This window comes from Heterocephalus glaber, unplaced genomic scaffold (genome assembly GCF_053883595.1).
Source record: "Heterocephalus glaber isolate CG9 unplaced genomic scaffold, H.glaber_assembly_v1.0 deba00001442, whole genome shotgun sequence".
NCBI lineage: Eukaryota > Metazoa > Chordata > Mammalia > Rodentia > Bathyergidae > Heterocephalus > Heterocephalus glaber.
In genome coordinates, this window is record NW_028258296.1 from 47,023,428 (window position 1) to 47,051,132 (window position 27,705).

Sequence of the window (27,705 nt, forward strand, 5' to 3'; positions counted from 1 at the left end):
TGCCTGGGCTTTTTTCATCACCATCCTATTTCAGGTTGAGAAATCCAAAGGATAACATAACCCTGGTTTCTTGGCTCTCAGGGAGAACTACCAGGCAATCGTAATAATAAAAAGAACCCTGAGTCACACTGGCCTGGTCTGTGGTCCCACTTCTACTGCCTACTATCTCCATGAGGCAACAGTAGAACAGAAAAGTATGAGATTAAACTCAGGAAGACTGAGATCTGTGACAGCAGGCAAATTTCTTTTATTTTTTTAATCAGTAAATGTTTACAATACATAATGATTATATTCCTTGTGGGGATTTGGTACATGTACATAACACATTTTTTGCCAGCATCAGATTTATTTATTCATTTTTAAGTCTTTATCAAGTTAATTATCATAATCACAGATTAACAGTCAAACTAACAGACCGAAAAACCTATAAACCACATAAAACAATTATACTAAATCAAAGGACACTTTTGGATATATTGGCCATGCTGGATTACAATAACTTTTTTTTCTCTCTTTTTTTCCTATTGTCTGTCTTTTATTTTGTACTTTATTTATATATTGGGTTTCTCATATAAGAAAAACCACACAATATTCAAGCTCATGTATCTGTGTTACTTCACTTAACATTATAGTCTCAAGGTACACTCATTTTCCTACAAATGACTCAAGTTTATCCTTCTTTATGACAGAGTAGTACTCCATTGTGTATAAGTACCACATTTTTAAAATCCATTTATCTGTTGATGGGCATATGGGTTGCTTCCAAGATTTAGCTATTATGAATTGTCCACAAACATGGGTATGCATTTATCACTGAAATATGATGTCTTTAACTTTTTTAGGGAATAGCAGGCTCAAATGGAATGTCTATTTTTAGTTGAGGAATCTCTATACTGATTCTCATAAAGGTTGTACCAGTTTACACTTCCAACAACAATGAAAACAACCCCCCACACACATACAGTCTTTCCAGAATTTATTTGATTTTCTGAAGATAGCCTTTCTTTGTGGAGATAGAATTTCAATTTTGTTTAATTAGCATTTCTGTAATGACCAGTGATGTTGAATATTTTTTCATGTATTTATTCGGCATTTGTACTTCTTTGTCTGAAAAGTGTCTATTCATTTCTGATGCTCATTTTTTAATGGATCTTTAAATCTGGGAAATCTAATTTTTAAAATTATTAATATATTATAGATATTAGTCCTTTGAGGAGTGGCTAGCAAAAATTTTTCCCATTCTGTAGGTTGTCTCTTCACTCTGTTCTGATGTGCAGAAGCTTCTTAATTTGATGTGATCCCATTTGTTGATTCTTGGTATTATTTCTTGTACAGTCAGAGTTCTGTTCAGAAAGTCTTTGCCTATGCCTATGTCTTTAAGAGTTTTACCTATTTTGTCTTCCAGCAGAATGTTTCTGTTTTAATATTTATATCTATGATCCATTTTGATTTTAGTTTAGTGCATGGTAAGAGATATGGGTTTAAGTTCAATTTTTGGCATGTGAATAGCCAATTTCCCCAGCACCATTTGTTAAAAAGGCTATCTTTCCTCCAGGGAAAGTATTTGACCCCTTTGTCAAAAATAAGGTAGTTAAGTGCAGACAGCAGGCAAATTTCTTAGTTATTCTTTTCTTAAGCTATTTAAATCTCATTTGACTTATCAACAAAATGAACTTTAAAATGTTTTTATGAGGATTAAAATAAATAATGGTGTGTGGTTCGAAGTTGGCACTAATTGGTCGATATCGCTATCATTGTTACTATACTTATGTGGCTTTGAGCAAGACATTTAGTCTCTCTGAACTTACTTACTGTCCTGAAAAACTAAAATAATAATTACCTCTCAGAATGGTTATTAGGATTATATATGTAGAGATTACAAACATTATAGATGTAATATATTAAAGCAATTTCTTTCTTCCTCTGGGACCTCCTCCTGTTTCAATCCAGGGTAAGGGTTTCACAGCTCCATCTTGGCCGTTAACGACAGCTAAAAAACAAAAGAATCTGTTCCTTAAAGTGGCTTTTCGAACCGCCTTGAAATTCTCTACCTGCTGGGCTTTCAGCCCACATCCGTAAAAGGAAAAACTATCTGAGGAAAAGACTTCAGATGGCCAAGGACGCTGACAGCTGCAGGATTTGTTGCTCAACACTAGGGGGAGCAATAAGCTCGGGAACGCAGTTAGGGCCACACCCAGAAATCCAAATTCCCCTGCTGCTCCAGCCGCCAGATCCAAACTGAAAGAGAAGGACTACCCAGGAAGGCCTTCGTGGGAACAAATGATGAATGAAGGTAATGCAGGGAGCTGTAGAGAGCGCGCATTCTCTCCTTCAGCCCGCCCCAGGTAGAGACCCTTCTCTGGCATGCGGACTGGGACACCCCCCACCCCCCGCCCCCGATGCACTGGTGGAAGAGGAGCAAGGAAGCTTGAAGAAGAGGAGATAAAGCAGACAGGTCACAGCACTCTCATCCATTGCTCCAGCTACTTCATCTGGCTCTCCCGGCATTTTACTAAGTGCCACGACTAGAAGGCGCCTTTTAGAACCTCAGAGGGCAGGGAGGGATCCACAAGGAGAAAGAGCAAGAGCAACGTCTTCCAAGTGGTTTACAGTAATCCTTCACAGAGTTAGCCAGATACTTTCTTGTACATCATGTTGCTTGTATGTTCACAACCTCCAGTGGTCTAGGCAGAGACTGTTACTTCATTTCACAAATGAGGAAATTGAGGTCCAGGTAACTTCACAGCTCTCCTATACCAAACCTTCATACCCATATTTACCCCCTCTTGCTTTTCCTTGTTTTATTTTATTTTTATGTGGTGCTGCTCTACCACTGAACTACACCCTCCTGTCCTCCCTTAAAAAAAAAAAAAAATCAGTTCAAACTATACCCTTAACTCCAGGAAAGTCATTATTCAGTTCCAAGTATTCCATAAATCAAATTTTGAAATATTTGCCACATTTCCTGCTTTCCTAACCGACCTGGCATAATGGAGAGATGAAAAAGCACAGAAATAATGACAGTGTACTTGGGAATCAGCTGAGTAAAATCTATGGTCATCACTCATGAATTCCATGACTATGGACCTCTCTTGTGCCTCAATTTCCAAATGTATAAAATGTGAATATCAACATCTATCTCAAGGGAGATACACCATGCAAAGAAATTTTACGGACCTTGGCACACAGTTTAATAGCTTGATAAATGTATGTAGCATATATAATTGTATTACAATCATAGACTGAAGTGATCTGTAGGGATTAGTCCATTACTTTCATGCCAATGAAAATTTCATTTTCCAATGAAATTAAATAAACTTAAGTGGGGAGGTTACTTTGCCAAGTTTGTGTCCTGGATTGAAGAGTGTCCCCCGGTTATGTACATCTAGAACCTGAGAATGTGAATTTGGAAGTAGAATCTTTGCATATGTAATGAGTTGAGATTGAGGTGGATAGAGTGGACTCTAAATCCAGTATGACTAATGTCTGATAAAAAAGGAAAAGACAAATAGCAACACTGAGACAGGAGAAAGCCATGAGATAGAGGATAGATGAAGAGATTGAGCTGATGCAACTGCAGGCAAGGAATGTGGGAACCACCAGAAGCTGCAAGAGAGGTATGGATTGGATCATCCTCAGTGCTCCCAGGAGCAACCAACCTGTCAACACCTTGATCTTAAGACTTCTAGCCTCCGGACAGACAGAATAAATTCCTGTTGTTTTAAGCCAACCACTTTGTGGTAATTGGTTGTGACACAGGAAACTAATAAAGTTTATGAGAGAGTGGAAATGAGACTCTAAATTTCTTTACTTCCAGCCTAACATCTACTCCATCATTGCCTCCGCAAGCCAGTGATAAACATGTATAGAACATCTACCCGGAAAAATGTGGAGAAAGATTGACCCAATCTATAATCGTTGGGTACTTCTTTATCCAGTTTTTTCTGGATACACTGTAAGCATGTAATAAATATTTACTGGCAAGTTGATAACATAATAGATATAAACATGTCACATTGTGTTATAAAAATTTAAGATATTATGAGCCCATTTTCTACTTCTCTGCATATCTTTATACCAGTCTCTAAAGTTATTTATAGGTGTTATATATTGAAGAATCACAAGACTCCAGGTCTCCCTCATACTGCTGTAGTCTGAAGGTTATACAAGGTTCATAGCTTGCCTGTTACTACCTCCAGGGGTGATAAGTTACCAGGAATGCAATCTGAACACCTTCAGGACTAAATTCTACAAGACAGGGATGATCTTATTCTTTTTGAATCCTTCCACACTCATTCAGGAATGGCAAAAGGGAACCCAGGGAGTCAGAGGAGCTGCCCATTGCCGCACAGGAGGTAGGTAACAGGGCACCACTCCCACCAGGTCAGGCTTGGACTAGAATGGGTGGTGGTAAGTTAACAACTACCAAGGGAGGGAGGAGAAGGAGGCGCTGATTCACTAGGACAACTCTTAGAGTGACTCAGAAGCCTGTTGTCCCACATCTGCCTCATTGTCAGCCACTTCCTCATCCATAGCCAAACCAAAAGGGAGGAGTAGGAAATGGGATCTTTCAACTTTGTGGGCATAGTCTAGCCCTAATGCTCTATTTTTAACCATTTCGGACACTTTAAATCAAGTCAGTACTTAGCACCTATCATGGAGACAAGCCCTTCATCTTACCTTTCCCAATTGTATCACTGAATACATGAGGTCTGTCTGAAGTTCTGTGTGATAGTCCAGGCTGGCCTTAAATTCAGTATGTATTCGATATGCTGTCCTCAAACTCTACGTTCTCCTCCCTCATCCTCCTGAGTGCTGGGATTACAGACATGCAATACTGTAACTAAGAGGGTAAAATGAATCTTTAAAAATGAGTGTTAGGTAAATAGTAGTGACCCAGTAAAGAATACACCCAGCTTGAATTTGGGGTTTCAGATGGGACCTCCTGGAATAATCCTAAAGGAGAGTTGAGTCAAGTTTTTTGAGCTGGATCTTTTATGGAAAGGGTTAAAGAGGTTAGTGAGGATGGGGTTAGGTGGGGTAAGGCAAAGGGGGGAGCATGAGATTGGGGGAGCAAGAATAGCTGAGAACATGGCCATAGCAACAGCTAATGTTGTAGGTGCACTGTCACCTAGCAGGTGGGGTGTGTAGGTATGCTGTTTTCCTAGCACAGTAGGCACTGTTCCCTGGACTCAGGTAGCTGGGAATAGCTCGGGCAGCTGGGGGAGGGGGGCACAGGCAGACAGGGGTCAGGCCTATTAATGAGGACTTTAAAGATAAAAGCTTGTTTCTCCAAGCTTCCCCATGCTGAAACCATGAATCATCCCCTACTCTTCCCAGCTCAGGTGGACAGAGAAGCAACACCTCTAGCACATCTGTCTGAAAGGAAGGTGCAGATGCTGGCCCCAGGAGGTCAAGGTCTATAAAGGAGGAACAAACAGACAATGGCCAGGAGATGAAATAGCATGAAAATTTCCTTGACTATTGTCTCATTGTATCTCCTTCAGAGCTGGCTAACTTTGAGAAGACCACTTTTTGGGGGGGGGGGGTCCAGGGATCGAACTCAGGTCCTTGCGCTTGAGGCAGGCGGTGGAACCACTGAGCTAAATCTCTGGCACCAAGAGCCGGCTAACTTTGAATAAACCTTTTCCTTTTCCACCAAAGATTGTCTTCTGTGTTCTTGGGGAACAACAAATGGTACAGACCTGAGCAGCCATACACACCACACAGTTTATCCTTGGAAGTTCTCTTTGCCATGTACAAACTCTAAGACATTACCTCATTTCTCTGAATCTTTATCTTCTCATCTGTAAATTATACATAGCAAGGTCTATCTTACAGAGTGGGATAGGTTTTTCAAACACTATTGAAAATGAACTACCATTAAAGGAAGCTACATGGCACAGTGATAATGGTAAATTCCTGTGTCGTTTCTTCCCACTATGACTGCACAAACTGATCGCATCTCTTCACTAAACCGTAAACTGCATGAAGGCAGCCCTAGGTAATTACTAGATCCCTAAAACTGTCTTGCTAATAATTGTGAAGATTAAAAGTAATACATTATTTGTGCGCTGTAAATGGTTGTCTTACAAGTATTATATTTTATTTAAAATAATGTGGCTATTACTTTAACCAGCTGAATTGATCTGTGAGCACAGTGCAGCCAACGGAAAAGGAAACCAGAAACGTAGACCTCAGGAATGCAACTAAGGGTGCATCCTGTTCCCTCTGGGTTATTTAGCACTGCGTAGGGCCTGCTATCACCAAGATCTGCATTCCTATGTGCACAAGTATAGACATCCCTTATAAACAACTGTCCTTTGTTTCAGCTTCACTGCAAATACCATTGTTCACAGTATATGACACAAAAAAAGAACCCTCAACAAGCAAGCACAGTGTGGAAGAACAACACACAAACTCGCAATTATTTGACTTCTGTCTGAAAGGCAGGTGGACAGGGTTTACGCCATCAGAGTGCTCTCCGGTGTCTCCGTCCCAGAGGCTCCAGAGCCAGAATCCTTTCCCCTACACGACGGGAAAAGAGAAAGATGGGCTCTAGGCGCTTCATCCTGGCGCTCTAGATTCCAGCACCACAACCACAGGCAGTCCAGGGGAAAAAAAAACAAAAACGGAGCGAGGAAGCCACTATACCAGGTTTTCAACAACTAATTCTAAAACAGACACCAAAACTCATTTATTAACATTTTGAATAAAATTCCAATCAGGCCTACCATTCCTAAGCTTCCCGTACAGTCAAGGTAAAACACGAAGCTCTGGCCACAGCCTTGCCCAGTAACCTCTCAAGAGGAGGAACGTTGTGGAACACAGACGGGAAAAAAGAAGCCCATCCTCTAGCCTGGGCCGGAGTGGGCGCTTCCTGACGGAAGTGACGCAAACTCAATCCCAACCCTGCTCTCCCCAAACAAAAGGGATCTTGGGGCCCTGGGAGGAGCTGAATGACATTGGAGAAGGCCCTCCTCCAGACATCTCGGATTGGTGCCGGCGCTGGAGAGGCGAGGAGGCGATTGGCCCTGGTGAATGCCAATGATACCACCGGCAGTTGAGGGGGCGGGGTCTCGGGAGGCTGTGGATGGGGAGCGGGTGGCAGAGGCGGCTGGGAGCGGATCCCGGATCGCCGGGGAAAGGTAGGAGTCGATGGCGCTGGGGCTTGGCGGTGGCTGGGAGGCTGGGTTCGCGAGAGAAAAGCAAGGGTAGGGGCACTGGTAGTCTCCCTCTCGGTCCCAACTGCCGGTGGGCCCATTCCCTGAGGGGGCGGGGTCGCCCTTCCACTGCCTAAGGAGGCGGCTCCGCATCCTCGGACGGTCCTCGCAGATACTTATTGTCCCTCCTTAGTTCCCAGCTCCGCGGAAGGGGCTTCCGTCCTGACTCTACTTGTTTAAAAGCTCCTTCAGTCCCACTCCTGAGCCTTGGCGGAGAACTGACGGGTTCCCATTCTCTAGGCTGCCGCCTCCACCCCTCTTTTTTACCCCCGGGGAGGCCAGGCATCCCTCCCTCCACCTGTCCCTGCTCCCTAGGGTGGGACCAAGAGCTAGTTTTCTCCGTAAGAGAAAACCGTGTTTTCCAAACAAGAGAGTTAAAGTGAGGCAGAAATCAAAAACCCGACTGGATTTAAACAACCGGCTCCACCAACGAAGCAGCCTTCCCCGACTTTTCTTCTTCCCATCCCCCATTCCCAGATGCTCAGCCTTCTCCGCAGCCCCTCGGGTCCTCTGGTCTGCTGCGGGGGTCGGGAGTTGCCGTGCTTCGGAAAGTTTTTCGACTCTAGAAGGAGAAATCGTAAACTACTACCTTCCCTTCACACCTTGTACCTTCCCTTTACTCCGTAATCCTTGTTAAGGAATCGAGCTAATGAGGGTATTTAAGGTTTGAGTTAACGTTTCATTTTTGCTTTCCAACCTGTTTCTTCCCGGGGAACTTGATGAAAAACCACCCTCTTAATATTCGCAATGAGGTGGGTGTGTTGGGTATCTACAGAGTTGGCTTTGTGTGGATAGGAATGCAGTGAATAACAGCATGTTTTCAAATGAAACAGTATAGATATGTAAATAATCGCTTTCTATTAAGAATCAGTATCTTCCAGTTTGGAGTGTGCTGGTCTGTTGCTCAGAGAGACTGCAGTTAACCTTGAAGGTGCACTGCATGTTGAAACAAAAGGCAGGAACTGTTTGAAGGAAATTCAGGTTCAGTTGGCTAGGTTTATGATTAATCTGGTCCTGTTGCCTTTGATTGCTTTCTTCCCCCTCATTTATAGTGGGATTTTTACCCCCAGAGGAAACTAATACATATATTATGTTGTTGATTGGTTTTACAATGCCAGTATCATATACCAGAATTTAGAGTATGGAAATAAAAGCAAGTTTTAAATTTCAGAGATAAGGATGAATAAAAAGCACGATAAACTAGCTATTCACGTGTATAACTACTACAGAGTGTCTCTGTACCGTGCCCATAAAGGTTTTGTCAAGTTAGCCTGAATTTCAGCAGGTGCAAAGTACTGATTTTGACCTAATGTTAGAATCCTCACTAATCATTTCATGTGTTAACATTCTCCATATTTTTAGCATTGTCTCTTTTGCTTTTAATACTCAAGTCCAGCTCACTACTGTTATCTATAGCCCAAACTAATAGCAGTGAGATGCAAGGAATAGGAATCACTGAGTGACTGTAACGGCTGTTCTCTTTTACCTTCCTGATTACACTTCCTAAAGATAGACTTCCTGAAGCTAATTATTTTTGAATAGTTAGGTTCCAAGGTTACAGAGCCACTCTCAGTGCTTACAGATCTCTTCAGTGATTGTTTCCAGATCTCCAGTGAGAAAGCACAAAGAAAAAACTATGTGGCAGGTTTCTCCAGCAAACACAGAGTTTACTGCTATAGCAGGGTTAAGATGTGGGCCCCCAAAATAGCAGCAGAAAAAATTGAGAACAGGAAATCCCCAAAACATATATCTTATTACATGAGTAGAGAACAGAAAAGAAACTAAGGTAAAAAACTAAGGAAACCAAAGTAGTGGTGATTACCAGGGCCTTAATAAACAGAGAGGAGAAAGCAAATATTGTAATGTCCTTTGATTATTTCACACAATAAGCAAGACCTGATTGATATATCTTTGGGTCTTGGACATCCATCCTCTAACTTTTTCAACATCTTTTTGATCACGTTAGATGAACAAAGTACTCTATGCAGAGAATTTTTATGTATACATCTAATGTATCATTAAATTATAAATTCTTTGAGGACATACAGTTTTTTTAAATCTTTGTATCTTTCACAGTGTTTATCGTATAACTTAATGAGTGTTTGTTGAATTTAGCTTAAAGCAGTCACCTTAGGGTAGACTAGAAAGATAATGCACTGATAAATATGGCACAGATGTTAGTATAAACAGTCTGGTTTTTTGTCTTGACTTGTCTTGATTTTCTGTATTTTACGTTTTTATGAAACTGTAGAATCTTAAGTGACTCTAAAATATTGAATTTCCTATAAGAAAATTTCTATAGGTTATATAATTTTGTCATGAAATTTAAATCAGACTTATAAACATAATCGGTAGCAGTTATTTCAGGATTTTATTTTTCTAAGATCTCAACCTGATAGCAATGAAATAAATTTAGGAAAGCACACTACAAACTGTTTGCTAATTTTTGTTTAAAAAACAGTTTCTGAGTGTTTGGTTGATAGATTTATATTATTGTTGTTGTTGCTGTTATTATTGTTTCTGGGGATTAAACACGGGGCCTAACACCTAGCAGATAAATGCTCTACCATATAGCCCTAATTCTGATTTTGTGCTTTTAAATAGCACTAAATATTTTAATAGGGGAACAGAACAGTATTGAGTCCCTAATAGTAATCATACAAACTGATTATGCTGAGCATATTACCCTCAGTCAGCTACGGATTTGTGTCTTGTCAGAATCACATCTGCAGTACTACCAGTTAAATTTGCAGAGCAGGATTTAAATTCATGGCTTTTCTGAGTGGAGCAAAATGGTGTTCATAGTGGTTGCCATTGAACTGGTGTTTGCTGGCATGAAAGAAGTACAGGTTAATTTCTAGAGAAAATTTGTAAAATCTGTGGTGTTTGACTCCAGAAGTGCCTTGTCAACCTGTTTGTAAAAGGAAAGAGGACTAAGAAGGGAGGGAGAAGAAAAAGAAAGGAGGGGAAGGGAATGAAAAAGAATTAAAATGTGGTATATTACATGTACCAACTCCCCAGTGTGAAGGTAATTATGCACCGCAATTGTGTACTAATTTTTTTAAAGGCCATTTTTAAAGCCTGAATATTTTCAGCTAATAACTAAAAATCAAGTCTTCCTAGATTGAATTCAGAGCATTTCAGTGAAAATTGGCTTTTTTATTGTGAGGCTATAGAGTGTGTTTACAGTGTAGGTGTTAAGGAAAACTGGGCGCAGATCTCAACTCTGCTATGTGTAACTCTAGGACAAGAACAGTTTTTCTATTTTCACTGTACCCCATTTTCCAGAACTGTCAGATAGAAATATCTTAGAGGTTTTTGGTTTTTTTTAAGGTTTACATGAACCAGTGTGTGTGTGTGTGTTTGTGTGTGTGTGTGTGTGTGTCACAAACCAAGTGCATGCGTATAGGAAACAATAATTGGTAGATATTATTACCCTTTTATTAGTACTTGCATGTGAATGAAGAAATTAATATTAAATATTCTATTACTCCTTTAGCATCTTAGCAGAAGTAAGTAGTGTCTAATTATAGAAATAAGAAATAAGTGTCTAATTCTAGTTATTGATTGGTCAGAGTCCATCAATATATAGCTGTGATTCCTACCTAGAGGGAAACAAGGCTCCTGTGTATCAGGTTGTCAGATATCCAAGCCAAGGATTTTTAGGAGAGTGTATGTCTGTCTTGGAGTATGTTTGTTTAGTAATTTTGTCTTACAAATTATCTTTCTGGAATTTTTTGGCCTTAGGAAAAAGAAAAGCAGGGAGCCAGTAGTGGTGGCACATGCCTGTAATCTTAGCACTCTGGGCAGCTGAAGCAGGAGGATCACAAGTTGGAGCCCAGCCTGGCAAACTTGGTGAGACCCTTTCTCAAAATAGGAAAAATAGAAAGGGCTTGGGGTGTAGCTCAATGTAAAGACTTTAGATTCAGCCCCCATTCCAGCAAGGAAGGAAGGAAATAAAAGGAAGACAGGCAGAAAGGCTCACAAATAGGTCATTCAGCCAGCTGATGTCTTCATGAATTATCAGGTGCTCCAACTCCAAGTCCTACTCTCTTAAGTGCCACAACCCTAAATATCATGTAAATGGCTTTGTGGGTACTGTGGTACAGGGGGTGTGTGTGTGTGTGTGTGTGTTTGTGTGTGTGTTGTCTGTGTCGTCTGTGAGATTTAAAGACTTTTTGATGTTAATTTTGACTTACAGTGATTTTTGCCTTATTTTTGAAGATCATCTTGCATTAGATGAGAACAAAACATGGATAGGGAAGTGAAGTTTGGAGGTGGGTGAGAGTGAGGGCAGAGGCATGTGAATTGAAAACAGGACTACAACCAAGGATTTGAAGTAAAGAATGCAGTGATACGGTTCCTACTCACCAACTATTTCCAAACTATATTTTCAGATTCCATGCCAAAACTTTCAATCTAAATGTGTTCTTTACTATTAAATGAATGTGTTCTGACTTCTGGAGCTATGAAGAATATAATCCTTAATTGTTACTGAGTTTAAAAGAAACTAGAAAGGAAAAGTAGAGAGCACAAGATGATGGAATTTACAGACCGAAAAATAAAAAAGCTCTGAACCTGAATCTCAGGAGCATGTTGATCTGAATCCTTTGTGCAGAGCTGCCTGGGAAAGTCTAGGTTGAAGTGTGCTGGGGGAGGGGGTACTAGCATAGAAAGGTGAGAGCCGAGAAAGAGCAGAAGGGAAAAGCAGGGTGAACTGTTTTAACAGAAGAATTACAAGTCATAAAGGTGAGAGGGATGAAGGATAACTGATACCTAAGGGGTAGGGAAAAAAAGAGAAGCATGAAGTGTTTTTTTGGGGGGGGGCGGCGGTCTGTTAGCCGCAGCTGCTGTAGGAATAACAACAGAGCTAATCTAGTTCCTAACTCGTAATATTTGAGGGTACAAACCCGATCTGGTCTAGTCCTACATGTCTACTTCTTCCTGCTGTCTGTTGTCTTTAAATTAAGGGCACAGAAGAAAATTTCTTAAAAGGCTACATCTCCAAAGCCTCCTCCACTTCTAAGCCCTTGGCCCTCACCCCACCGGCTGTCTCTCAACATGTTCCTCTTGGGATCCTAATTACTTCTCATTCAGCATGTCTCACCACACAGTCATCATTTCCCCCTAAAACCAGTTCCTTTTCTAACATCCCTATTTCTGTTAATGGCATCACTCTAGTCACCCAGTCTTAAAACCTCAGCAAATCTGGGATTTTTCCCCATTTCTTTCTCTTAGCCTCCCCAAATGGAATTAATCTCCAAGTTACTGTAAGTCAATTCCTTTATAATGTTTCTGGTATCAGTCATGCCACCATTCTAGTGCACACATTTTTTTTTTTACTTTATACCTGTACTATTAAATTTTCTACCAGCTGTTCTTCATTCCTCTTCAGTCAAGTCAGCTATGTACTGTAAGCCTTAACCTTCCTAAAACTACACTTTCATTATGATAGTCAACTGGTTCAAAATGGTGGCTGTTTATTTCCTCCAGGTAAAGTCCAGTTATGGGCTGTAAATTTCTTTCCAACCAGCATTTTTTTTTTTTTTTTTTTGATACTGGGGATTGAACTCAGGACCTTGTGCTTACAAGGCAGTCACAGTGCCACTGAGCTAAATCCCCAGCCCTCCAACCAGCATTTTTAAAGTATCCCTTTGAACTAAAGACTGCTAGATGTTAAGTTTCGTCAAAAGTTGAATAAATGTAGTAGTTGTTCAGAAGAGTTCAGATTCTTTTGTGGCAGAAAACAGATATAAACAAATTGATGTAATAAGACTATGATAACTCCTCAAGTTCCAAAGGTAGATACATATACATTATACATTTAATTTAATGTAAAAAAGTAGCTGTGATATCTTTACAAAACCCACTTAAGTCATTACAAACCTTAACTTGATTAAATTCATAAAAATTTAGTGGAAGCAAAGGCATGCTTTTATTTACATTGCTAAAGCTAATCTAGGCAGAAAAATGTTCTTTTCTCAAATATTGATATCATTGGCCTGGACATGTGTTGAACATGTCCCTAAGCTCTTTCCCTGGCCAGGCCATCTCCTCCCCCTTGAAGATCAACCCACCAAATCAGAAGGAATAATTTGTTTTGACATGTAAATTAAATACTTGGATGATAGACAATGATATTCCATTGAAAAAGGAAAAACTTATTTATCCATGCAGATAAAATCAAATTAATGGGGCCAGGGACTTAGTTTAGTGTTGCTGGGTCTGCCTGGCAAGCGCAAGGTCCTGAGTTCAGTCCCTGGTACCAAGGGAAAAAAAATCAAATGAATGCTCTTCAAGGATGAGAAATGAGAGAACTGGCCAGTCACTAATTCATTTAAACTGTGTAACTTCTATTTAGAGTATGTATTTTTACCATTTTATAGATGAAGAACTAAAGCACAAAGGTTAAATGGATAAAGGAACTATGAAGTGGCACGACCAAAATGTAAACCTAATTTGACTCCAAAATTTGACTCCAAAATCCATGCCTTTTCTACTACAACACACTGTCTCCCAGGAGAGCTACTGTCCCTGAAAAGCCTTCCAGCAAAAGTAATTGCTAGGTTTATTGTTGATAGCATTCAACTGGTTAAACTTTTTCTTTTCAGCTGGTTAAACTTTTTAAAAATCAGTTACAGCATCTGCAAAATAGCATCACTAGGTATAGTTCTGTTAGAGCCTTGTGTGAAGTGTTTTACAGTTCAGGGAGAGTCAGGTTATGAATATAGCTAAAAAATATAGATACCTTAACTATATTATGCTTAATTTTCTATACGATAGTCTCTGGAATTTCTTTCTAGTTTGGAACTCCAGTAGAGTCAGTGACTTCATCCTACATTTACATTTGAAGGGTTTTTGCATTCCAGGCTGCCTGTAGAATTAGGGCCCATGAATCATTTTACTGAAAATAAAATCAGTCTACATTTTATTGTTCTCTTATTGTAGTGGCCTTATTTCAGAAAAGCAAAACCTTAGGCGACAAATAGATGATATGGACAGATTTATTTGAAATTATGTCATAATTTTGTTAAAATACAAGTAATTTTGAAATAGTTAAAACTGCTAATGTTCTGATGTTGAGGTATCTTTTCTTAAACTTTTAATGAAAAAGTTATTAATGTAAAACTATTATTTATTTTCATTAATATCCATTTCAGTAGCTTGACTAATGTAAGTCTTCTGGTTTGGTCTTATCTGATTAAGAATGCTTGACAGGTTGTAAACAGGTAGCCAGGTAGACAGACCTGTTTTTAATAGCTTTGTGTTATTTAATAGCTTCATGTTAATATCCTCAGAAAGGGAGAGATGTTTGAATGTATATAGGTATAAGGCGTCCTCTTTTGTTTTTCAATAACATATAATTTTACTGGCCACATGTAAGGGAGACAGTGAGAGAAAGAGGCAGATGCACACATACACAGATGACGCATGAGTCTTAAAACTAACAAGATGGGTGTCATATGCCCCAGAAAGCAGATTAGACTGGATCTTAAAAGTACGAGTGCTAAAAGACCTCTACACTGAAAACCACAGCACTCTGAAAAAGGAGATCCAAGAGGATATAAGAAAATGGAAAGATATCCCTTGTTCCTGGTTAGGAAGAACCAATATAGTGAAAATGGCCATACTTCCAAAACTACTATATAGATTTAATGCAATGCCAATTGAAATTCCAACAATATACTTCACAGAACTAGAGAAAGCAATCCAAAAATTTGTTTGGAATCAGAAGAAACCTAGAATAGCAAAAGCAATTCTAGGCAACAGAGGCATGGCTGGGGGTATCACAATCCCCAACTTGAAACTATACTACAAAGCTACTGTGATAAAAACAGCATGGTACTGGCAAAGAAACAGACCTGGAATAGACAGTGGAATAGATTAGAAGATGCAGAAACAACTCCAGACATGCTCAGCCACCTCATCTTTGACAAAGGAGCCAACCACCCTCATTGGAGGAAAGATAGCCTATTTAATAAATGGTGTTGGAAAAACTGGATTTCAACCTGTCAGAGATTAAAACTAGACCCATACCTATCACCGTGCACTAAACTAAGATCGAAGTGGATTAAAGATCTAAATATTAAGACAGAAACACTTAAGGTCCTGGAAGATAAGTTAGGTAGAACTCTTGAAGACATTGGCATAGGAAAAGACTTTATGAACAAATCCTCAGCACGGGCACTAGCACAAAGAATCAACAACTGGGATCTCATCTTATTAAAAAGCTTCTGCACTACAAGAGAAACCACCAACAGAGCTAAGAGACAACCTACAATGTGGGAAAAAAATTTTAGCACCTGTACCTCAGACAAAGGTCTACTATTGAGAATATATAAAGAATTGAAAAATATCAGACCCCCCAAATTCAAAGACCCAATTCAAAAATGGGCATCTGAAATGAACAGACATTTCTCACACAAAGAAGTAAAAGCAGCAAATAAACATATGAAAAAATGTTCAGCATCACTGGTCATTTGAGAGATGCAGATGAAAACAACACTGAGATTCCACCTCACCCCAGAAAGAATGGCTGCTATCATGAAATCAACCAATAACAAATGCTGGCGGGGGTGTGGAGAGAAAGGAACCCTTCTCAATTGTTGGTGGGAGTGTAGACTGGTGCAACCACTGTGGAAATCAATGTGGAGATTCCTCAAAGAACTAGGACTGGAAGTCCCATTTGACCCAGCTATTGCCTTCCTGGATATCTTCCCCAGAGAATTAAAAGAACCATACCACAGAGATATATGTGCACCATATTTATAGTGGCACAGTTTATAATAGCTAAAACTTGGAAACAGCCCACTTGCGCATCAACTGGCAACTGGATAAAGAAGTTGTGGTTTTTTTATAAAATGGAGTATTACTCAGCCATAAAGAATGAGAAACTAGAGAGATTTACAGCTAAACGGATGCATATTGAGGCCATACTCTTAAGTGAAATAAATAGGACACACATGTGTAAATACCGAATAATTTCTCTAGTGTGAGAAACTGAAAGTGTAAGTAAGGATTAAAATGATTAAAATGAATAATTGATAATTTGAAATAGGAAAAGGTCCAAAGGTCTAGGGGTGGTGGGAGGGGAAGGGGAAAGGGTAGAAGGGAAAGGAAAAATTATGAGAAAAAAAAAAAAAATGGAAACGAAATCTGTGTAAATAAGGAAGGGTGGAGGGGGTGAAGGGTGCACAGATAATGGGGAAAAAATAAGAACCGAGATACATCATGTTCAGGTACAAGCACCCAATGATAAATGTAAACATATTGTACACCTAAAATGTACCAATAAAAGAATTTCTTTTAAAAATACGAGTAATAGACCTTTAACTGTATTGAAAATACTGAGTATTTTCAGTACTCATCTATGAAATGAGGGTGCTGAATTAGATTATTTCTAAAGTTTCTTTCAGCTTTGCAAATCATCTTTTAGGTGAGATTATTCCACCACACCATTCTTAAGGCTGATAAAATGAAATCAGATGTGAACAGTGGTAACCAAGTATCACCCCTTACCAGGGAAGCCTTTGGAGTCAAATTACCTGGCTTGGGTTCCCATTCTGCCAGATACTAGCTATGAGTCTTTTATTTAGCCTCTATACCTCAGTTTTGCCATCTGTTAAGTGAGGATGATAGCAATGATGAATGTGTTGAGCATCATGGTGTCTATCACCTAAGTTGGTTGTGAGGATTGAATTAGTGAGTATATGTCAGATACTTAGGACACTGTCTACTAAAATTAATGATTAGCCTAATAGTGCTTATCTTTTTATTATTACCATTGATTGAATTCATAGAAAGCTGTTCTATAGAACTCTGAGGTGGTGATTAATGTTAATCATTGTTCACTTCTATAGCAAGCATAAGTCCAGAAAGTCTGGTATCCTAGAATCTGCCTTTAATAGAGTACTGTATACTGTACGTATTTGGGTATGAGTAGAGTACGGCAGTACAGTAAGTCTCTGACTTACAAATATTCAAGTTGCAAACTTTCGAAGATATGAATGGACCTTACCTTAGGAATAGATGCAAACAAATCACGGAAGTAGCTCACATGTCTCTGGACATTGTCACGGTTGTGCTACTGTCTGTACAGTGCGATAGTGCACAGTAGCACAGTGCTCAGTCAGAGCCCAGGATGTCTGGAAGCAAGAGGAAAAGCTTCGATGATGTGGAGCAGACTGCTAAGAAGCACAAAGCAGTATACATTTGTACAATGTATATTTGTATCAAAGGCTCACATTGTCAGACCCATGAACCAATCCAATTTATGAAGGTTCTTCCTGAACAGTACTTGTTCAGAACTGGTTCAGAAGTCAGGGACTTGCTGTATTGTAAATGTTGACCTTGAGAAGTATTAGCTTAACTACAGAGCCTGTCTCTTGAGACCTGCATCAAAGTCTGTCTTGACAGTATTGGGTAAATACGCATTTTGACCCCTTAATACCATTGTAATTTCTTAGTAAGGGACTAGTCATATTGTATTTCAGGATGACTCAGAAGCATCCTTCCCCAAAGGATCCTGAAATTTATAATCTCTGAAAATATTCCTAAACCATCGTTTTACATAGAGCTTCCTACAGTGTGGCTAGGAAAAGCAGACTGATAAGACAAAGCAAGGCATTCTGAGAAATAGTATGTTATTGTACTCTTTGTTTTGAGGGGGGTTTTTTTGGAAACATGGTCTTACTATAGGTGGCTGTCTTTTTTTTTTTTGGTACCCAGGCTCGAACTCGGGTCCTTGCGCTTGCAAGTGAGACGGAGGAACCACTGAGCTAAATCCCCAGCCCTGCATGGTCTTACTATGTAGTTGAGGCTAGCCTCAAACTCACTGTATACAGCCCAAGCTAGACTCAAGCTTGTGATCCTCCCGCCTTAGCTTCCTGAGTGCTGGGATTACAGGCACGTGCCACCACTGTACCCCCACCCCCGCCGTAGTTCTAATAGTCTTTAAAAGGAGTTAAGTTAGCAAGTTGTATTGTTTTGTTTGTGGTAAAGTACTGCAGACTAGTGACTTAAATAACAAATTCATTTCCTCACAATTCTCAAGGCTGGACATTTAAGATGAATATGTTGGCAGAATTGTTGGGTTTCTTGAGGTATCCTTGGCTCATAGAAGGCTGTCTTCTCCCTATGTCTTCACATTCTTAATGAAACCTATCAGTATCTAAATTTTCTTTTATAATATTGGATTAGGGACTACTGTGATGACATCATTTTAATTTAATTACCTCTTTGGAGCCCAGTCTCCAAATGCAGTCACATTCTGAGGTACCAGGATTTAGGATTTCAGCATACAAATGGTGGGGGTGGTGGAGGGACACAACTCAGTCTAGCGGTATCTCTTCAACTGGGAGAAGCTTGATTTGGTAACAACTTTATATTGCTTAATATTGTAGAATTCCATAAAATGACATTGGTTTTTGTACTTTGATTGTAGTACTTTTTAAATAACAATAGCAAAAACAGCCTTTTAAAATAAATGTACATAGGATATGCTTTCTTGATCAGATTTGGCCGGGAGGTAATGGGGATTGACTACAGGGGTGCTCTACCACTGAGCTACATCCCCAGCCCTTTTTATTTCTTTATTTTGATACAACATGGTACTAAGTTGCCTGGGCTGGCCTTGAACTTGCAATCCCCCTGTCTCAGGGTCCCGAGTACCTGGGGTTGCTGGTGTGTACCACCACTCCCCGCAAAAATTATTTTTTTACTGCCATGTTGACATATTTTACTTCCCTAACCTGATCCTAAAATGCCAAAAGAGAAATGAGAAGCACCATTTAGAGTATTGTCACTCTTATCCTAAATGCATAAGTAACTCCAAAACCGAAAGTGCCAGAGGGTGGAGAATCTTAAATCTTTTGAGATAGTTGCGGTAATACATCAGCACTTTCCACTTCCACTTCCTGATAATAGGTTGCTTTGGATACATTTTTAAAATAACAGTGCACTTTTGGCCATATTTAGATTTAGTATTTATAAATGTGATGAGTTTTTTCTCTTTTTATTAGTATATGTTTGCAATATATAATAAATACATTCATTGTGGGGAATTGGTACATACACATATTACACCTTGATCCTTTTTTCTTCCCTTTCCCCTCTTCTCCCTCCCGTCATCTCCTCCCATATTATCATTACTTTGTGTATGACTAGGTTTTTAAAGAAGTACGTTATCTAGTGGAAAGCTGCCAGAAACACCTGTTTGGTACATCAGTCTTAGCTCTTTGAGTTGTAAGAATTAATTGTTCATATTTTGGTTTTGCTTATATATATGTGAGTCATTTGGAGTAAATTTGTTTTACATCTCTGTGAAAATCTGATTACAAATACTTAAAACATATTAAATGGCCTGAATATAAGTCAGTTATATCCCCAAGTATAAACTGCCTTTTTTTTCCTGGTACCTGGAATTGAACCCCTGGGCCTTTGTACTGAGTTACATCCCCAGCCTTGAGCTATATCCCCAGCCTTTTTTTTTTTGAGACAGTCTTGCTTAGTTGCCTGGGCTGTTCTAGAAATTGTGATTTTCCTGCTTGAGCCTCCCAAGCAGCTGAGATTATAGGCATGGACCACCATCCTGGGCAGGTATTTTAAAAATAGATCTGTGTAGTGTTTTTTTGTTTGCTTGCTTTTGTTTTTTAGGTGTTTCTATATCAGGAACCTAAGATGCCTCTAAAAATGTTGTTTTTCCATCTTTTGAGTCCTGTAACACCTACCACTTGGAACAAAAGAAAACTTTCAGTTTCACACAGATACACTCACACCCAGATACTAGACAGACAGACATTTTGCTTGCACTCCACCCTGCTGTGCCCTGCCCTGCCCTGCCCTGCCCTATTGCTTACATAGCTATAGAGGTTGATTAAGATATTTCTTTTTCTGCCAGCCAGTCTATGTGGTAAAAGGACAACAATGCCTGCTATCCTGTAGAGTTTATTCAGAGTCACAAAGCAGAATCTGGGACTTCTTCAAGAAGAAGGAAGTACAGCTAGAACCAAGAATGGGCATTATCTAGAGATGGGAAAAGTTTAGAGTAAAATGAGCACAGCCCAAGCCACAACAACATACCTCCTAGGCAAAATCATCACTACAGTCAAAGAGGTACAGTGGGGGGGGGGGGGCACACCCTTCTTGAAACATGTAAGTCTTCTAGCTCTTGGCACATGAACATTTGTGTAGAAAACACTTGTGCTCTTCTGGCTACTGGCTTTGACTTGGTAGGAAGCAGTCTGTGAATAGTCCAGATGGTATGATAAGTGAGCTCATTTTAAATCACCCATTGGTAACATAAAAATGTTTGATATTTAGCCTTATTTATTTAGCAGTACTGAGGAGATTGCACTCAGGGCCATTGCACCAAGTTACATCCACAGCCCTGTTTCTTACTTTTTATTTTCAAGACAGGATCTTACTAAGCCACCAAGTTGTCCAGGCTGTGCTTGAATTTGTGGTCCTTATCTATCAGCTTCCCAGAGTTGGGATTACAGGAATGTACCACCACACCAGCTCATATTTAGCTTTTAAGTGAGCTTATTTTTTCAGGGTATTAAAATATGTACAACCTTATCCTTTTTTATTTTATAGATTTATATGGTATTTTAATTGAGAAGAATAAAGCTTCATGTCGCTACAGCTGGCTGTACCACAGAGTATGATAATGTATCCAAACAACTTGTCCACAAGTGGATTTTATTTCAGATTTATAGACTGTGGCATTCCTTAGAAATATCTGTGTATAAACTAAGGAAAGTTGGGTCTTGAAGGTATTTTAATGGAAGGAATGAGTGGAGCATCTGTTTGAAATGAGCTTGTCTTTCAAAGTCATTTAATGGATGATAACAATGACAAGTAACATCTCATTTAGAAAATAGGGAATGAGTCTGTAGACTATAATGTGACATGCCAAAGCTCTAGCAATTGTATTTCTGATAATGAATGTGGGGTTAGAAACAGCCTTTTCCCGAAAATCTTGGGCCACATAATTCTGCCCATATATTGGACAGAAATTGCTGGAATAGCTTAAACAGTGGTTTTCCTGCTAGGTTTAATACCCAGCACTGCAAAAGGAAAACAGAAAAGGATTTGTTTAGATGTTGGTTCTGTATTTTTGACTGCATAACTAACCTATACTTCTTCCCCTAGATTATTGATTCATAGTTTAGTGACTGGTTCTTGGTAGAATGAAATAGCCAAGAATTTACTGCTGCGGTTTTTTCCTGCTTCAACACTTTTCCTATTTGACTGTTTGGTTTGAGCAACTCAAATAAGTTTGCAGTCTTGGTGCCTTTAATTTAAAGCTTCTCTTTTCTTGGGGGTGGTATTGCTAAAAACCGAACCCAGGGCCTCACACATGCCAAGCAAATGCTGCATCATTGAGCTATACCCTTAACCCCCCCCCTTTTTTAAATTGCTTGGCTTAAAATGGGAAAACAAGTTGGGCATGATGCCAAACACCTGTCATCTCCACACTCAGGAGGCTGAAGCAGGAGGATCCCCATGATTTGAGGCCAGGCTGGAATACATAGCGAGACCCTGTCTCAAAAGAGAAAAAGAAATAGAAAAACAAACAAAAAATTTGCCGATAATTCAGTATTTAATATTTCAATGTAAATGGGGAAATGTAGAAGCTAGAAAGATATAGTCAGTCCTATAGACAAAGTAGAAATGGTCATATGTTGATTTATTTGCTTTTGGTTAAGTGAGTTGAGAATTTTTCTTACGAATTTGGCAGATTGAACATTTCAGTGCATTGTGCATATGTAATAATGATTAAAGCAAATACACTTTTGTCAATTCAAAGAGAGGAAGTTTCAAGTGACATTCATAAGTTAGGTTAGTCCTTGAAGTGGCACTGGACATTTTAAAGTGAAAAAGCCCCTACTTTCCCTAATTATAGTTGTAAAAGGAAGTCAGATTCCTGGTGTTTTTCGTATACAAAGCTTCAGCTTGAAGAACTAGTTGTTTCTTCTTCCTTATCCACCTACAGCTGTCAGCCTTTGTTAGTTATGACAGTTGATAATGGGATTTATGAAATTGTTTATAGTATAGTCACATGGTATATTAATCAGTGTTTCTGTTACCGGGACACAATACCCAACACCATAAACTTAAAAGAGGAGAGTTTTAATTTAGCTCATGGTTCAGGAGATCCAGTCCATGGTCTGCTGGCTCCAAGGTACAAATATCATGGTGGAAAGCTGCCTAATTCATGGCATCTGGGAAGCAGAGCAGGGGAACAATGCCAGAGAGGAATGAAGAGAGACCATACATAGTACTTAGGTTCATGCCTCTATGACTCACCCAGACACACCCAGGAGCATGCTTTGCTATTCTGCTGGGCATTTCTTTTTCTTTTCTTTTTTTTTTTTTTTTTTTTGGCACCGGGGATCAAACTCCGGTCCTTCTGCTTGCGAGGCAGGTGGTGGCACCACTGAGCTAAATCCCCGACCCATGCTGGGCATTTCTTAATCCAATCAAATTGATATCTAGATTAATGGTCACACATAGACAATAAATGTCTTATTATTTTGCAGCATTGGACATTTTACCATCATGCTGATGGCATCATAAATATATTTGTCAGCCTCCCCAAATTTCAACTACTGAAGAAAACCTTGAGTTTATTCTTGAGGACTAAAGTGTGACTCTACCAGTTACCAGGTCAGTATCACCTTCATCCCCACCACAGAAGTTATCACTGCCATCCTATAACAGTGCAGTTTTATGTTCTTTATATTTCAGACAAAATTTATTGTAATATTGAGATTAGATTCAAATGTATAGAACAGCAAGAATTACTACTAAATTACTTATAAGAAAGGTTACTGGAATACATTGTTTCTTGAGTTACACAACTATGGCCTTTATAGTGTTTATATTGTATTCACTTCATGTAAACACTAAGCTAAATGAGTTGGTATATATTAGTAAAATGTTCCAGATGTGAAAATTTGTGTGTAGAATTGATTTATAGATATGAAGATAACAAGTAAGAATATTATTCATTATGTCATTAACAAAGAATACAATTTTTTTCTTGCCTAAGCTAGACTGCTTTATTTATAATTAAGGTAACTAAAAATTATATTATTTGTATTCTCTTATATTTATCATATCAAAAATGTTGAGATATGTGTATGTTAACCTCTTATTTAATTTTACTCTCTAAAAATACTTGATTTTTACCTAGAAGCTTAAAATGGATCCAAGAAGGACTTTGGAGATTGTCTCCTTTGTTTTATTTCACCTATTAGGAAATTCAGGGCCAGAACAAATGAGTAATTTTCCTTCCTCAAGGCCTTATAGCTGTTCGTTGGCAAAGCCAAGACTAAAATTCACACTCCTCACTCTCAGACCATTGTTTTACTCCTATCTTTATATTGCCTCTTTAGCCCATAGTTTTGGAACTTTAAGAACATTTAAGAATTGCTAAGATACTGAAGAAAAAAGAGCAATATGTGTGAATGGTGTCATTTTTTAAAAATATTCCTATCTTTCTTACCTTGGTGCTTACACGGCCTGTTGATTTACTCTGTGCAGTTGGTAGTTATGGGGTTCCTTTACCGTGTACCCATCATTCTGCTTAACATCGTGGAAGGGGAAAGGGAGAACATTAGATGACAGGCTATTTCCTCTGCCTTATGATCTGATGGAGGTAAAAACGTGAAACCATGGCAAAGTGGTGGAGGGGTGAGCTCTTTTAAGAAAGCAGTGTAAGTCAACTGGTAGTTTAAGTGCCTCCTCATTCTTCACCCCAGGGTACTATCACCATCCTTCATGTGTGGTTCCCAAGTACAAAAGGGGCAGCTGAAGGTATTTCTGAGGTCAATGATTTTGGCAGCCTGCAATTTTGGTAATGCCTTTCTTAGAACTCTTGGAAAATGAGATGGTAATAATTATTAGTAATTCAACCACTAATTAGGCAGTAGTATCTGAAACTTGCTAAGATATTTACTTTTATTAACTCAGTCTTCACAGCAACCTTATGAGTTACAACATCATCAAGAGATGAGAAAACTGAGAATCAGAAGTTAGTGTTTGAAATGTACTAGGTAAAATTTCCAACCCTCCCCCCATCTTCCCTAGTGGTTGCAAAAGGGAACCACCCCTCACACAACTAGAAAGATGCAGACCACACAAAGCCTCATGTTCTTCCAATATACCATCATATATTAATTGTAATTTTATTAGGTTTGCTGGGGAGTTTTATTTGGGGTTTTTTTTTTCAGTTTTTATTTTCATAATAACTTTATGAGACCTGTCTCTAATTCTAAAGAAAAAAGGTAGCAGTTAGAACTGAGCATATATTGAGGATATTTTACTGTGTTGTAAAAGACTTGTACAGTATGTCCTGGAACACAGTGTCATGACACATGGACATGCACATGGTGTACATATTCTTCACTTAAAGGCAGTAGCTCTACAAAGAGTCAGTGACTCCTGTGTGCCCCTCAAATTTAATAAGAGTGAAAGATTACTGGAGAGTGTGTGAACTAGTCATGTTGTGATTTTTTTTTTTTATTAAGTTAATTGGTACATTTTAGGTATACAATACAGTTACGTTCATCATTGGGAACTTGTACTGTTACATGATGTATCTTCGTTCTTATTTTTTCCCGTTCCCCTGCCCTCCCTTCACCCCCTCCTCCCTTCCCTATTTACAAAGACTTTGTTTCCAGTTTTTCCTTTTCTCATGTTTTTTTCTTTTCCCTTCTTTCCTTTCCCCTACCCCTCCCACTTCCCCTACCCCTTTAGACCTTTTCTTCTTATTTCAATTATCAGTTATACATTTCGATCCTTATTCATACTTTTAGTTTTTTACACCAGAGAAACTATTCTGTTATTTACACATGTGTGTCCTATTTATTTTATTTACGAATATAGCCTCAATGTGCATCCATTTAGCTGTAAATGTCTCTAGTTTCTCATTCTTTGTGGCTGAGCAGTACTCCATTTTATAAAAAAAAAAGCCCACATCTTCTTTATCCAGTCTCCAGCTGATGGGCAAGTGGGCTGTTTCCAAGTTTTAGCTATGACAAACTGTGCCATTATAAACATGGGTACACATATATTGCTGTGGTACGATGCTTTTAATTCTTTGGGGAAGATCCCCAGCAGAGGAATAGCTGGGTCCAATGGGACTTCCAGTCCTAGTTCTTTGAGGTATCTCCATACTGATTTCCACAGTGGTTGCACCAGTCTGCACTCCCACCGACAATTGAGAAGGGTTCCTTTCTCCCCCACCTCTACCAGCATTTGTTATTGGTTGATTTCATGATAGCAGCCATTCTTTCTGGGGTGAGGTAGAATCTCGGTGTTGTTTTCATCTGCATTTCTCGAATGACCAGTGATGTTGAACATTTTTTCATGTGTTTATTTGCTGCTTTTACTTCTTTGTCTGAGAAATGTCTGTTCATTTCAGGTGCCCATTTTTGCATTGGGTCTTTATATTTGGGAGGGTCTGGTTTTTTTGAGTTCTTTATATATTTTAGGTAGTAGTCCTTTGTCTGAGGTACAGCTGCTAAAAATTTTTTCCCACATTGTAAGTTGTCTCTTAGCTCTGCTGATGGTTTCTCTTGCAGTGCAGAAGCTTTTTAATAAGATGAGATCCCAGTTGTTGATTCTTTGTGCTAGCTCCCGTGCTACTGAGGATTTGTTCATAAAGTCTTTTCCTATGCCAAGATCTTGAGAATTCTACCTAAGTTATCTTCCAGCAAGTTTAGTGTTTATTTTAATATTTAGATCTTTAATCCACTTCAATTTTAGTTTAGTTCATGGTGAAAGTCAGGGATCTAGTTTTAATCTTTGGCAGGTTGAAATCCAGTTTTTCCAACACCATTTATTAAATAGGCTGTCTTTCCTCCAGTTAAGATGGTTGGCTCCTTTGTCAAAGATGAGGTAGCTGAGCATGTCTGGAGTTGTTTTTGCATCTTTTAATCTATTCCACTGATCCTCGGTCTGTTTTTTTTGCCCTTACCATGCTGTTTTTATGTTGTGATTTACTTTAAACTATGTGAGGGCCGGGGATTTAGCTCAGTGGTTCCGCCGCTTGCCTTGCAAGCACAAGGTCCCGAGTTCGATCTCCCATACCAAAAAAAAAAAAACTGTGTGTGGCTGGAGATTTATCTCAGTGGTGCCGACGCCTGCCTTGCAAGCACAAGGTCCTGAGTTCGATCCCTGGTACCAAAAAAAAAAAAAGAAAAGGAAAAGAAAGAAAACTATGTGAGAGACAATTTGGAAGTTAAAAGTAAGAAGGAATATGGAATTAGCTCTGCCTTGGAAGTTATAAAAAGTATCTTACAATACACACTGGTCACACTCTTCGAAGATTTTATAGCACACTAATTTCTGTCTGTATTTTGTGAGAAATTAATCTTGTGGAAAGGATTGAGTTTGTGCCATGCAGTTTGCCTTTTAACATATTTCAAAAGATGCAGATCAACAGAGAAATGTGACTTTTTAAAAAGTTTTTATTCAATAAAATTGGGCCAGGGATTTAGCTCAGTGGTTCTGTCACTTGCCTTGCAAGCGCAAGGACCTGAGTTCGATCTCTGGTACCAAAAAAACCAAAACAAACAAACAAACAAAAAGTTTTTATTGTGAGACAAATCACTATCCTAAGTCACTAAGTTGCCCAGGCTGGGCTCGAGATCCTCCTTCCTCAGCCTCCCAGAATGCTCAGTTACAGACATGAGCCATCATACCCAGTTGAAACAATGTTTAAGAAGTCATTTGTTGTGTGGTTGCATTTAAGCCAATTTACTCTATAAAATATAAATATTGTGCTGCCAGTAGTTACTCTTTATGAAAGTAGACAATTTAAAAGCAAAATTTCTCCTATATTCCTACCAAATACTGTCTTGTCTCAAATTTCACTTCAACTAATTGAAGAGAGATGCCAGAAACTCTTGTACCTGCTGATATTTGTTTTTGTTTTTGTTTCTTTTGGTAATAGGGATCGAACTCAGGACCTTGGGCGTGCAAGGCAGGTGGCGGCACCACTGAGCTAAACCGCCTGCCCCAGAAATTCTTATATACAGTTTTAGAATTTGTTTATCTAAAAATGGGAGATCTTTTCATGGTCTAATTATTTTCCAGTGAAATAATGTTCACTGTAACACAATTCTACCTGAATTTCTAGTGAACAAAATTAGTTACTAATTCTTCCTTTTTTTTTTTTTTTTTTTGGTACTGATGATCGAACTCAAACTCAGGTCCTTGTGCTTGTGAGGCAGGCAGTGGAACCACTGAGCTAAATCCCCAGCCCAAGTTACTAATTCTTTATGAGACCTAAATTATTTGTTTGTAAATGTACTTGAAAAATGGTGAAAAATTGATCTTTCTGATGAAATCAGTAATTCAAATTTTATTTTTTATCACTGCTCAATTTGTGATTAACATCAGAAAGTTCTTAGATTTCTATTTAATTTTCACCATTTCCTTTCTTAAAACATTTTATACTGTGATTATA

General features: G+C 38.9%; 1 protein-coding gene and 1 long non-coding RNA gene across 5 annotated transcripts in view; one reads left to right on the forward strand and one right to left on the reverse strand.

The window, feature by feature from the left end:
- Positions 1 to 471: 471 nt before the first annotated feature.
- LOC147827732 (uncharacterized) lies at positions 472 to 10,331 on the reverse strand. The gene is made up of 2 exons (XR_015451825.1): positions 6,735 to 10,331; positions 472 to 1,990 (listed from the first exon to the last, which is right to left on the reverse strand). It is a non-coding gene; the product is annotated as an uncharacterized LOC147827732 (long non-coding RNA).
- Cttnbp2nl (CTTNBP2 N-terminal like) overlaps positions 7,062 to 27,705 on the forward strand; it is a 53,344-nt gene continuing 32,700 nt past the window's right edge. Inside the window, exons 1-3 of one of the 4 annotated variants that reach the window (XM_021265681.2) lie at positions 7,096 to 7,148; positions 20,122 to 20,336; positions 22,769 to 22,895. The gene's annotated coding sequence lies outside the window, so the exon portion shown is untranslated. Of the gene's footprint in view, positions 7,149 to 10,970; positions 11,079 to 20,121; positions 20,337 to 22,768; positions 22,896 to 27,705 lie in introns of all 4 variants that reach the window. The other 3 variants (XM_087212693.1, XM_004853730.4, XM_087212694.1) reach the window with 3 other exon arrangements.